General features: G+C 38.4%; 1 long non-coding RNA gene and 1 other non-coding gene across 7 annotated transcripts; one reads left to right on the top strand and one right to left on the bottom strand.

Annotated features, from left to right (window-relative positions):
* Positions 1 to 631: 631 nt before the first annotated feature.
* LOC141667285 (uncharacterized) lies at positions 632 to 10228 on the top strand. 6 transcript variants are annotated; one of them, XR_012552542.1, is made up of 5 exons: positions 632 to 1010; positions 1095 to 1439; positions 8708 to 8883; positions 9161 to 9319; positions 9597 to 10228. It is a non-coding gene; the product is annotated as an uncharacterized LOC141667285 (long non-coding RNA). The 6 variants fall into 6 exon arrangements; XR_012552541.1 differs by having other exon boundaries at positions 635 to 1010; positions 1095 to 1412; positions 8714 to 8883; positions 9161 to 9295; XR_012552540.1 differs by having other exon boundaries at positions 635 to 1010; positions 1095 to 1412; positions 9161 to 9295.
* A 3244-nt stretch (positions 10229 to 13472) lies between these two features.
* On the bottom strand, positions 13473 to 13579 carry LOC141669129 (small nucleolar RNA R71). Its single transcript, XR_012553421.1, has one exon. It is a non-coding gene; the product is annotated as a small nucleolar RNA R71 (small nucleolar RNA).
* Between the last annotated feature and the right edge of the window lie 376 nt (positions 13580 to 13955).

The raw sequence follows: 13955 nt of genomic DNA, 5'->3' as shown, positions 1-13955 counted from the left end.
CACCCACAAATCAGAATGTTTTTTGACTTAATCATTTCCTAAACGCAAGGTACGTAGACATCTTGTGAAGACAGAATCGAGTCACGAAGCACGAGAGCAGTCAATTAGGGCCTTGGGCTTACGAACCCTAGCATTAATTAGAATCTAATTTTACGCCCATAACATTTGGCACCGTCCGTGGGAAGAAGACATCAACTATGGTGAATACATGAAGCAGCTCAACGTATATGATGAAACCCCGGTTGGAACTACTCAAGTATTCTCACCCACTGTTGAGATCCTGGCCCACTCAACTTACAATACTCAAGGGACGTTAAATCCCATCATCCCACCACCTGGATCTCAATCCATCCCAAATCTAGGGATGAATCCTCAAAGCTCGACGCTAAGAGTCCTTTGGAAACACAACTTCACTACTAAAAATTTGTTAATAGACATCGCCCATTAGACATCAGTTTATTGGCCACCGATGTAAAAAAGTACTTTCAACATCGCTCAAAATAAAAACGATGTGTATGGCTATTCAGACATCACTTTCTAACACAACTGATATCTAATATAAGCTCTAAGAAAATAAACACGCCCTTAACTCTTTCATTTCCCCGCATCTATTTTAAGTCATATATATTTTCCCCTTCACCAAATATTCCCCACTTACACAAATTTTAGTTCCCCCAAATCAACACACCCTCTCTAAAGCTTAAAACTAAAATTGAAATCCAAAATAAACATATCATCTATCATCAAATCTTACTATCTCATTCTCATCCCGACTTTCTTAGCCCACCTCTCTCTTCCCAACCCCTCTCCGACGAACCCAACTTCCTCTCACTCTCCCCCCATATCTCTCTCTCTCTCTCTTAATTGAATATGCAATCATTAGAATAAGCTTAAAATTCAATCGAAGCTATTTGAAATTCAATTGAATCTAGAAACTCAATTGAATCTCGGAGCTCTCAACTCCGACGCTTTGTTTGAATTGAAGTGGGTAATGATTTGTTCAAAGTGAAGTGAGTAAGAATGTAATCCTTAATTATTTTTGAATCCCAATTGAGGATTTTTGGACTTAATTTTTTTTCTTACTTTTGATACAGGTATGAGACGAATAAAGACTTGTTTGCTCGAAAGCTTCAACTGATAATTATTTTTTTGTTAATTTTATTTTATTATGATTTATTTTTTTTGTTAATTTTATTTTATTATGCTTTATTGTGTAGTTTGTTTATTAAAAAGTTATTTACATTTGAAATTTATACGAGTCTGCTTGATTGTATAAATTAGGTATTATAGGTATCAGTAATGTTAGAATCCAGAAGTAAACTTCCTATTGCTGAGCTGACATATTGCGCCTATTGAAGGAGAACAATATTTTGATTGTTTGCTGGGAGAGGAGTTGTGGAAAGACTACACTGGTTAGATTTCTTGGATTAGAAATGGAGGTAGATGGTACTGAAATATTTTTGTTGTATATCAGATGAACAATCATTTATATTATGTTAATTGAATATCCAGTTGATCTCAAGGTACACCCTCCTCTGTAAATTAATACTCGTTAAATTAATTTATTTTCTATATATACAATATTGACATTGTAATATATCTTCTCGGTCCATAATATTGGTATAGCTAATTTGTGCACACCTTTGATTTATGCTTGCACGTATTTTAGAGTTTAAATCGATAAATAATTAATGGAGATATTGTGAAAACAATCTGCGATTAATATAAATAATCAAAGAAGTGTGTGCGTGCATAAACGAAATCAAACGGAGGAAGAAAAGATATAAACAGAAGAGAGATCCTCGAGTCCAGTTGAAACTGTCTCCTTAAAGCTATTTCGCCTCTCACCGTATGTGCGAGTCGATAGCCTCCCGGGATAAAACGAGGTAGCGGCGGCGTTACGGATAACGAGCACCTTCAGCGAGCTTGAACGGGCACGAAACTATCACCGAGAGAGAGAGATTTGTGTTTAGAGGCGAATATGTTTTTGGTGTGTCTAACCCTAATGCCTTAGAGGTGTTTATATAGGTGTAAATAGACTTGTGCGCTACTCTTTTCCATAATTAAATATCATTAATTATAGAATCGGTGTAATACTTGCAAGCTACTCTATTCCATAAATAATCTGAAATAGAATCAGATTAAATATATCAAGACATACACCATATCAATTAATCTGAAACAAAATCAAATTAATTTAAGCCATAATATTTGAGCCAAATTCTAATGGAAAATAATAATTTCCATTATTAAGAGAATATCATCATATCTCACACATCTTTTAGTCATAATGCTCAAAAATACGACTTACCAATATGGGACTTATACCCATATTTTCCAACAATCCCCCACATGGGTGAGATTGGTGATCTTAGTAGCACACACCAGACAGACAGACAGACAGACACGGAGTTTGACTTGGTGATAGTTTCTTCGATCAGATATAGCATACGATAGGTAGAGAATGCTCCTTGAACCTTCGCTCGAGTAAGCATACCGACTTTACTGGTAGACAGTAGACGTGCTTGTCCTTGAACTGTTCGACCGTTTATGTAAACGATGATATACTTATCACTATATCATTTCTGACTCGTTCAGCTCTCATGAGTATGTCCATTTTGGCCATGGAACATCGTCCTGGTTCTGCAGAAGTTTCTAAAGAATTGTGCCTCGCAATTCTCCTTTGAAGCGGCCCCACTTCTCTCCCACATAGGTGATCTTTATCTTATAGAGTAACCCGCGTTTACTCAACTGAATTCCATGCGTTCACTCCTGAGCTCCATGTATTCATCAAAGATCATTAAAGGCTCAAAGCTTAACCTCGTACCTTACGGGTCTCACTGTTTCCTCATCATAGGAACAGGCCAGGGGTTACCCCCACAGTGATTTGGTCATCATGATTTAGTTGTCCCATTGAACCAAGTTCTTGGGATCTCCAGTCACCAATGGTTGGGTGTCCACCATGATGCCGTTAAGCAATAGGCTTAAGGCCCATCCCTCTCGATGATTTCTCAACCACTTCTCTTGATAACCCTTTGGTTAGTGGATCCGCGATATTATCCTTTGACGGTATATAGTCAATAGTGATAATTCCGGTTGAGATCAATTGTCTAATGGAACTGTGTCGTCGTCGTATATGACGAGACTTTCCACTATACATCGTGCTCTGTGCTCTGCCAATAGCAGATTGACTATCACAGTGAATCCCTATTGTAGTTACAGGCTTTGGCCTTCTTGGAATATCCTCCAGAAACTGACGTAGATATTCAGCCTCTTCGGCGCATTTATCTAGTGCCACAAACTCAGCTTCCATCGTGGAATGAGTTATCACCGTTTGTTTTGAGGATTTCCATGATATTGCCGCTCCAGCTAATGTAAACACATAGCCACTCGTAGACTTAAGTGCTTTCTTGCTAGATATCCAATTTACGTCAGTATATCCTTCTAATACTGCTGGGTATCTGCCATAGTGCAGTCCATAGTCTCGAGTTCCCCTCAAGTACCTTAGTACCCTTATAATCGCTTTCCAGTGATCAGCTCCCGGATTACTCGTAAACCTACTCAACTTGCTAATTGAGTATGCAATGTCTGGTCTTGTACAACTCATGAGGTACATCAGACTACCAATTATCCTCGAGTATTCCAATTGGGAAACAACTACACCTTTGTTCTTGGATAGGTGCAAAGTCATATCCACAGGTGTCCTAGCTTTCTCAAAGTCATCCTTAAGAAACTTCTCAAGGATCTTGTCAACATAATGTGGTTGACTTAATGCGAGACCCTCTGATGTTCTAGAAATTTGAATTCCCAGAATTACATTTGCTAGTCCCATATCTTTCATGTCGAACCTTGATTTCAACATGTCCTTTGTAGATTTGATAACTTTATCATTGCTTCCAGCAATAAGTAGATCATCTACATATAGTGTCATCATGACATAGCCATTGTCATTCTCCTTGACATAGCTGTTCTCGTTATCCTTGTAATAGTCACAACTATCACATTCATTGATTTTGAAACCATTGGCCAGCACGACCTCATCAAATTTTTCATGCCATTTCATAGGCGCTTGTTTCAAACCATACAATGATTTCACCAATCTACACACTTTCCTTTCTTGTCCTGGGACAACAAACCCTTCAGGTTGTTCCATATAGATTTTTTCATCTATGTCTCCATTTAGGAAAGCTGTTTTCACATCCATTTGATGTACAGTTAGATTACGCATTGCAGCAATAGCAAACATCATCCTTATGGACGTTATTCTCGTTACAGGAGAATATGTATCAAAGTAATCAAGGCCTTTTTGTTGCTTGTATCCTTTAATTACAAGTCTGGCCTTATACTTATCAATAGTGCCATCAGTTTTCAACTTCTTCTTGAAAACCCACTTGCTACCTAATGGTTTGCAACCAGTTGGCAAGTCCACTAATTCCCAAGTATGATTTTGCATAATTGAATCAACTTCATTCTTGATGGCCTCTTTCCACATAGGCCCATCAGGTGAGGTAACCGCCTCCTTATAAGTTTTTGGGTCACCTTCTTCGAGCAAATAGGTCATAAAATCAGACCCATAGGATTTCTCCGTTCGTTGTCTTTTGCTCCTTCTCACTACCCCCACATTTTCGTCTTCACTTTCGTCACTCTCATTATCGTCATCTACAGACTCATGAGATTGTTTAGACGTCATATGTTGTTGGTTTCCTGGATTACAGGGAAACATCGTCTCAAAAAATGAGGCATTTCTTGATTCCATAATGGTATTCTTTTGAATATTAGGAATCTTGGATTCATGAACAAGAAACCGATATGCAGTGCTGTGTGGAGGATATCCGATGAAGACACAATCCACAGTCTTAGGACCTATCTTCACCTTCTTCGGTGTAGGGATCAGTACCTTTGCAAGGCACCCCCACACTTTCAGGTGTTGGTAACTTGGTTTCTTTTTCTTCCACATTTCATAAGGACTTACATCCTTATTCTTGCGCATCGTAATATTTAAAATATTATTTGCGCTTAAGATGGCTTCTCCCCACATCGATTGTGGGAGCCCAGAGCTTAACAACATCGCATTCATCATCTCTTTCAGAGTGCGATTCTTCCTTTCAGCCACACCATTTGACTGAGGGGAGTATGGTGCAGTGACCTCATGGATTATACCATGTTGTGAACAGAATTCTCCAAACGGTTCAACATATTCACCTCCACGATCACTTCGTATCGTTTTGATTTTCTCAGTTTGTTGTGTCTCAACTTCTTCCTTATAGATTTTAAATTTATCTATAGCTTCGTCTTTGCTTTTTAACAAATATACATAGCAGTATTTTGTACAATCATCAATGAATGTAATAAAATACTTGTTTCCTCCTCTTGTTGGAGCGAATTTTAAATCACATATGTCGCTATGTATTAGGTCTAGCACTTTGGTGTTCCTTTCCACACGTTTAAATGATGATCTCGTTAATTTTGCCTCAACACAAGTCTCACACTTATGTTTTGGATCGATAGTAAGTTTAGGTATGTATTCTTTTGCACTTAAACATCGTAAAATGTCATAATTTACATATCCTAATCTAGCATGCCATAAATTAGGAGACTCAAGCAAGTAAGCAGAAGAATTCTTCATTTCATTATCGTCCTTAACGGACATTACATTGAGCTTAAAAAGCCCATCAGTTAAATAACCCTTGCCTACAAACATACCACTCTTAGACAAAATAACTTTATCTGACTCTATTACAATGCGAAAGCCATGCTTATTCAACAGAGAACCAGACACAAGGTTCTTGCGAATATCAGGCACATAAAGTACATTCTTCAAAGTCAGATTCTTCCCAGAGGTCATCTTCAGGATCACCGTGCCTTCACCCTCAATGGTAGAAGTTGCTGAATTCCCCATGTAGAGCTTCTCACCAGCATCGGAAGCTTTGAGGCTAGAGAAAACCGCCTTGTCTGAGCAAACATGCCTAGTAGCACCAGTATCAATCCACCATTCACGTGGATTAGAACCGACCAGGTTCACTTCAGAGACCGTAGCACAGAGGTCTATGTCACCCATCTCCTTGGAGATATTCTCTACCATGTTTGCTTCTTTCTTCTTGTTGGGATTCTTGGGCTTCTTGCAGTCAGAAGACCTATGACCAACTTTATCACAGTTGTAGCACTTCCCTTGAAATTTCGACTTCGAAATCCCTCCCTTGGGTGCCAGCTTTGCCCCTTTACCAGAATTAGCCTTCTTGGGCTTGGAGCTTTGAGCATGCTCCACCATGTTTGCCTTCTCAGTGGCAACGTTAACTTTCTTCTCGGACCCTCTGTTGTCTTCTTCAATACGAAGTCTAACAATAAGATCCTCCATAGACATCTCCTTTCGCTTGTGCTTAAGGTAGTTCTTGAAATCTTTCCATCCAGGTGGAAGCTTTTCAATAACAGCAACAACTTGGAAAGACTCACTTATGACCATTCCCTCAGCATGAATGTCATGAATGATCACCTGCAGTTCCTGCACCTGACTGACCACAGTCTTAGAGTCTGCCATCTTATAATCAAGAAAGCGGCCAACAATCCACTTCTTTGCCCCCGCGTCCTCGGTTTTATACTTATGGTCAAGTGACTCCCATAAGACCTTAGCTGTTGGCTTCGCGCTATATACGTTATACAACGAGTCAGACAAACAATTTAACACATAGTTCCGACAGATGTAGTCGGAGTGCTTCCAAGCATCAGCAGCATACACAGTCTGCATGTTACTCTCAACAGTGAGCAACGGTGGTTCTTCCTTAAGGAAGCGATCCATATGCAACGTGGTCAGATAAAAGTGCATCTTTTGTTGCCAACATTTGAAGTTCGTTCCGTTGAACTTCTCAGGTTTTTCAGCATGTGCAGCAGGCACAGTTGGCATAACAGGTGCAGCAGGCACCACGGGTGGAACAGATGGTACGTGCGTCTGTACTACAGGTGTATGCACACCAGTAGGCACCGCATGTATGATCGGAGGAGTGAATCCTGCCGATATCTGTCCAAGAGGAACACTAAACTGTCCAATGACAGTGTGTCCCACAGGCACATATCCCGAAGGCACATGTCCAACAGGCGTTTGACCCCCATCAGATCGTACGATCCGTGCGTTAGGGTTAATCGGCTGCTGGTGAACCCCATCAGATCCAGTGATCTGTGCGTTGGGATCAGCCGTCATGTTCATCGAATCGTTCACAGTTTGGTTCTCCATCGATCTGTTACTCAACAAAACAAGCAGATACAGATGTATCAGTCACAGATGTATATAAAATAAATAGCTTTAAGATTGTGAAAACAATCTGCGATTAATACAAATAATCAAACAAGTGTGTGCGTGAGTAAACGAAATCAAACGGAGGAAGAAAAGATATAAACAGAAGAGAGATTCTCGAGTCCAGTTGAAACTGTCTCCTTAAAGCTATTTCGCCTCTCACCGTATGTGCGAGTCGATAGCCTCCCAGGATAAAACGAGGTAGCGGCGGCGTTACGGATAACGAGCACCTTCAGCGAGCTTGAACGGGCACGAAACTATCACCGAGAGAGAGAGATTTGTGTTTAGAGGCGAATATGTTTTTGGTGTGTCTAACCCTAACGCCTTAGAGGTGTTTATATAGGTGTAGATAGACTTGTGTGCTACTCTTTTCCATAATTAAATATCATTAATTATGGAATCAGTGTAATACTTGCAAGCTACTCTATTCCATAAATAATCTGAAACAGAATCAGATTAAATATATCAAAACATACACCATATCAATTAATCTGAAACAAAATCAAATTAATTTATGCCATAATATTTGAGTCAAATTCTAATGGAAAATAATAATTTTCATTATTAAGAGAATATCATCATATCTCACACATCTTCTAGTCATAATGCTAAAAAATATGACTTACCAATATGGGACTTATACCCATATTTTCCAACAGATATTACTATACTTGTATATTTTTGTTTATTTTTTAAATAAATGTTTGTTAAATTTGTCTTTATGGGTATACTGGTTAATCTTTTGATATATGTTTGATCGATTGTACATTTTTTAATGTATCTTGTTAGTGTCTGAGTAAGGGGGGAAACTAAGTTGTTATTATGTCATTAAAGTTTCACTAGTTTGAATATATGTTTCTCTTAGAACTGTGACGCTCTTTGGGTTCGGTGGAGAATGCAACGGATATAAAGATTCAAATATGGGATTTAGGTTTTCTTCGTGTGTGTTTTAGTCCGCGATAATATTAATTTTGTTGATCTTCGTGGTGAATGTGTTTGGAAATATTTCAAGCATGATTAGTTATCTTCAAATATGGGGACAAGCTTAGATATATATTTGTGTTGGGGTCTTTGAGATTTAGAATTTGGTTAGGTACTTCTCCTAAGTCCTGACCATAAGACCCCTTTAATTGGACCTATCCTGCTCACCTTAGGTGGATGGAGAGAAAGGCCTCGTGTCTTTTCCTTTTTATCGGGATAGAATTAGCAACTTATTCTAAAACTCAAAAACTTGTAAGAAGTAAAGATTCTCTCTAATATATTTGTTTCTCAGTTAAAGTCTAAATGAGATGTACAATTTGGATTGACTATATTTTATGCCTCACTGCTTACATGACATATATGTATGCATGTCTCACCACCAGGTATAATATTTTTTAGTATATGTATGCATATGCTTCATAATCTGATGTACCTTTATAGTTTCAGGTTTCTAATTACGGGGTCTGAGCTTTCTTGGATTAGAGATGGAGGTAGATGGTATTGAAAAGAAAGAAGGGCCAATATTTAGAGATATCGGAAGATACTACTGTGAATATTGTGGTATTTGTTGCGCCGAGAAGTCTCTCATCCTCTCTCATATACTATCTCACCACCAGGTATAATATTTGTTTATCTTCTTCTCTGTATCATCAAGTGTATAGTTATATAAAATAGAGAATTCACATCCTTTTACTAGAAACATAAATTCTAGCTTTATGATGCATACTCAAATTGAATTTTAAACAGTATAAGACTAGCTTACATTATCTAAATTGTTTACACTAAATTGTCTATTTGGTTAACTTGTAACTATTTTGTATCAAATTCCCTTGAAGGTCGATTCCATGAGCGCACATATTCACTAAATTTCTTGTGCGATTTTGTTTTTATTAGGATGAAGTGAATGAAAGAGCGGCAGCTGAGAATGAGGAAAAAGAAGGACTAAAGTCCAATACATGTGATGAATGTGGTTTAAGTTTCCAAAAGCCCTCTCACTTAAAACAGCACATACAGAGCCATTAGCTCGAGGTCAACATGTTACCTTGTTTATAAGTACATCATCGCATCGTCTTAACTTTGGAAAATTGTTTGTATGATATTATTCATTGTGTGTATACCTTTTTCTGTTATGTATTTGTGTCTTTAAATCGGTCATAATGATGTCAGATCTTTTATATTTTTCGTAGCTTGTGCAATACTAGCAGCATTAACAAATGTAGATCTTGGTTTAAGCTACATTTTTGTGCTTAGTAGGGACTGAAATATATTTGATTGTTCCATTTTTTTAATGTTCCATATTTACATCAGTTAAAAGAAATAAATCTTGCAGGGTTATAAGTTGCTTCGAGTGATGGAAATAAATTTGAACGTGTCACGTGAAACATTGGATCCTACAGAAGAACTCCAAAATATGAGAGGCATTAGCGTCTACCTTGAATGGATTAGTATCAGGCAGGGGGGCCTTCTGAGAAGCTCCATCAAGTGAGCCTCAGTCACGTGCAGTTTCTCTCTTGAGGTTTCAGTGACTTATGTTTGTTTTTGTAGAAGTGTTGCAAGGAATGAATTTTGCAGGTTTATGAGTTGCTTGGAGTAATATAAGTTATTTTGAATGTTTCGCGTGAAGCATTGGATCCCACAGAAGCACTCCAAATGCAAGAGGCATAATCAACTACCTTGAATGGATTAGTATCAGGCAGGGGGCCGCCTCAGAAGCTCGAATTGCACTGGTGTCCAAATTTTGGAGTAGTTTCTGAGTTTTGTACGGATAAATGTTCCGTAAAATATTTAATTTTGACTTTGTTTGTACTTGAAGTATTGTTGTACTATGTAGTTTAGATATGATAAGTGTAGTTGCCAATCGGATGGATTAGATAATATAAGTAGATAGTCTATATTTGATGACTTAAGGAGTTTTTGGTTTGTTGGAGGTTTAGTAATGATAAAAAGAATTTTACGGTTTGATTTGGTCCCGTGTTTATTTTTTGGTGGATTTTTGTTTTGGAATATGTTTTAAATTTAGCATTTGGTATATTTTGGTGTAAATAATACAATCAGCAGAGGATAATGTATAGCCAACAGACATCAGTTGAGATATACAACTTCTGAAAACTGATGTTACTTGTCCCAAACATATCAGATCTAGTTAAGAAACAGATGTCTGATCAAACCTCTAACATCGGTTTTCATTTATATGTGATGTGAAAAGGTAACTTTGACATTAGTTGAATGTTTAAAAATGATGTTAATGCTGATTTTTATCTTGTAAATTAAATGTAAAAGTTCATAATTAGATCATATTAAAGCTATATAGAAAAAGTTGTAATGTAGTTTTTGTTTAGAAATATAGAATATACATCGGGTTTCTATTAGGAACCGATATTAAAGTTGTTACTAGACATCAATTCACAATCGATGTTATATGGGGGTACCTTTCTCTACACCCACGTAGACATCGGTTGGAAAAACTTTTAACATCAGTTACTGACCGATGTCTATTGACATTTTTCTAGTAGTGCTTGTGGGATTTGAGATGCCAATTGTGGTACATACTACACCAACAAATCCCACTTAAGGGATGCCATTGCATCATGAGGTTGGAGGAAGTAGGTTACCACCGCCACACCAACCATAACCATGGAACAAGCCTAATAATATTAGAGGTTTAACTCCATATAATGATGAACGAGATTTTTCCACTCCCCATACAACTAAGGAGAGCGACCAATCAACTGAAGAGGACACTCATCATATGAGGAGATATAGAGACAAGGATCCCGTTGGAGGGAGGCGTCCCAACCCACGGGAAACTCAAAGGATAAAATCCCAAACTTTTGAGAAAAGGATACGTGCTCATGAGGAGGAGATTTGAAGCTCAAAAAAGGCATGAAAGCTATTCAGATCGGGCGGCCACCAAGGCCCAATAGGGATGAAAGAGTTAGGAGAGCAACCTAAGTCATTAACTTGGAAGGGACTCATTGGAGAAGAACAACAGATGTTCCTCGGGTTAACCATCTCGAACTAATGCCCCTTGAAGATCCTGATGATCCGACTCCGCCTTTCACAGTGGAGATCATGAATGCCCATATTACAAAAAAGTTTTAGATTCCCACTATAAAAGCCTATGATGGGACTGGAGATTCGGCAAATCATGTGAGAACTTTCTCCAATTCACTGTTGCTGCAACTCGTGAATGATGCGATTAAGTGTAGGGCGTTCTGATAAGTGGCATTTTATACCACTTAGAACATCTTAAAATGGCTTAAATTGGTGTCTTGAAATCAAGTATTTTGTGTATTTGATGCGTTTTTCTAGTGTTCATGCATTTCAGGGTATTAGTTGCATTTCGGGGGAGGAATCATCAAGAATAAGCCTTGGCATGTGTTCACCATTGCGAGAGGAAAGGAACGGGCAGATTACAGCGAAGAAACAGAGCAAACTTGGATTTTTTCCAGTAGAGGCCTGCGCGCCCGCGCGGCTATGCTGAGCGGCCGCGCAGCAACCTGCGCGCCCGCGCAGCTATGCTGAGCGGCCGCGCAGGGTCGGGAATTTTGCTGAATTATTTTAGACTTCTACTTCTGTTTGGCTTCCAACTTCTATGTAATCTGAGTTTTAATGGACTATTATATAAGTAGATTTGAGACGTTTTCACAGGGAAATTAAGAAGAAGAAGATTGTGTTTTACGCAAAAAGCGAAGGGGATACCAAGGAGAAGACCTAGAAGCACAGAACAACTCCAAAAAAGAAGATCTTGTTTTCAACTTGTGATTCTTTGAATTAGTTGTAACTCTGGAAGCTCGTTTTCGTTCTTGTTGAACCTACATCTCGTTTATTCGTACTTTGATTATTATTTAGTTTATTAAGACCTTGTTTATACCATGCTTTCATTGAAACCCATGGTGACGATGAGTTCGATTATGGGCTAATCGTTGTCATGGGATTCTAGCGGATTTACTTATGGATTTCAATAATTAATTGTTTCGATATCTTGGTGTGTGGTGATTGATTGATATCCTAGTATTGGTTGTGCTTATTCGTCTTATGTGCGTAGCTAACATATAAGATAGCGTGTTAATCTCTATTGAAGCGATAGTGAATATAGAGGTTTAGAACTTGCCATGCTAGCATAGGTTCATGTATTTATTATGCATGATTCGTAGGTAACTCTAACCGTTTTACTTGCCCTATGTAATCAAGATAGATAACTTGTTCTTAAACTGTTATGTTGTCAAATTCTATAGACATATAGGGTCTCAATATAATTGGTGCCTATTCAGCTTCTATCTCTTTTGTGGATGTTTGGTAGAATGGTACTCGTGCAACGAAAGTTGGCGTTTATCAGTTTCGTGTTATCTGATTAGTGTCCTCACCATCACATGCTAAGGTTAAGAATAATAAGGCTATTGAATGAAGTATTTAATGAAGTTAGAATCCCATGTTTATCATATATATTAATTTAACCTCAATTCTCTTAGTTAATGTTATTTAGTATAATCTCTTAGTTTAATTAAAACCCAATTTGTTATTTGTCTTAGCATTGAGCGATAACCATACATTGTTGCATAGGTGCATAAATTGAACTTAACCTAAACCAGTCTCTGTGGGAACGAACTAGAAAATATTCTATAATACTTGCGAACGCGTATACTTGCGTGAATATTAGCGCGTGTTTTCGCCCTAACAAGTTTTTGGCGCCGCTGCCGGGGACTCGGTGTTAATTTTTAGTTTATGTGCTTGTCATCAGTGGTCGTTAAAGTTCACTGACTCAGATTCTTTTACTTACACGGTTTATTTGTTTGTGTTTCAGGTACTCATTACAATGGGAGATCCAGCAGCACGAACGAAAGCCTTGATGGATTTTTCTCAACCCAAAATCAATGACATTCAATCTAGCATTATCCGGCCAGCTATCACAGCTAATACCTTTGAGATCAAGCCTGGCATAATTCAATGGGTACAGACTTCAGTCCAGTTTGGGGGTTCTCCAACGGAAGATCCCAATACACACATTAGGGATTTTATTGAAGTATGCGACACCTTCAAGTTCAACGGTGTTTCCGCAGATGCTGTAAAGCTGAGACTATTCCCATTCCCTTTGAGGGACAAGGCTAAGAGCTGGTTACACTCTCTACCAGCTGGTTCGATTACTACTTGGGAAGATCTTGCTCAGAATTTTCTTACTAAATTCTTCCCTATGGCGAAGACAGCTGCAATGAGGAACGCTATTACTTAATTTGCGCAGCAAACGGGAGAATCGCTAAGTGAAGCTTGGGAGCGCTACAAGGAGATGCTTAGGAAGTGTCCTCATCATGGAGTTCCTGATTGGATGATCATCACTTGTTTTTACAATGGGTTGGGAGCACAGTCCAGACACATGCTCGATGCATCATCAGGCGGAGCATTATGGGCAAAGAGCTATAAGGAAGCTTATGATCTAATTGAACTGATGACTGCTAATGAATATCAGTATCCAACCCAGAGATATCCACAGGGCAAGGTAGCAGGAGTTCTTGAAGTGGATACAGCTACGGCTATCACTGCTCAACTAAAGGCGTTGTCTATGAAGATCGATTCTCTGGCTAACTATGGTGTTAAGCAGATAATAAGTGTTTGTGAGCTGTGTGCAGGTCCGCATGCGACAGAGCAATGCGCTATATCTAGCGACTCAGCTCAGTTTGTGAGCAACTTTCAG

The sequence above is a fragment of the Apium graveolens genome, chromosome 6 (assembly GCF_009905375.1).
Source record: "Apium graveolens cultivar Ventura chromosome 6, ASM990537v1, whole genome shotgun sequence".
Taxonomy (NCBI): domain Eukaryota; kingdom Viridiplantae; phylum Streptophyta; class Magnoliopsida; order Apiales; family Apiaceae; genus Apium; species Apium graveolens.
This window is presented reverse-complemented; position numbering and strand designations above follow the sequence as displayed.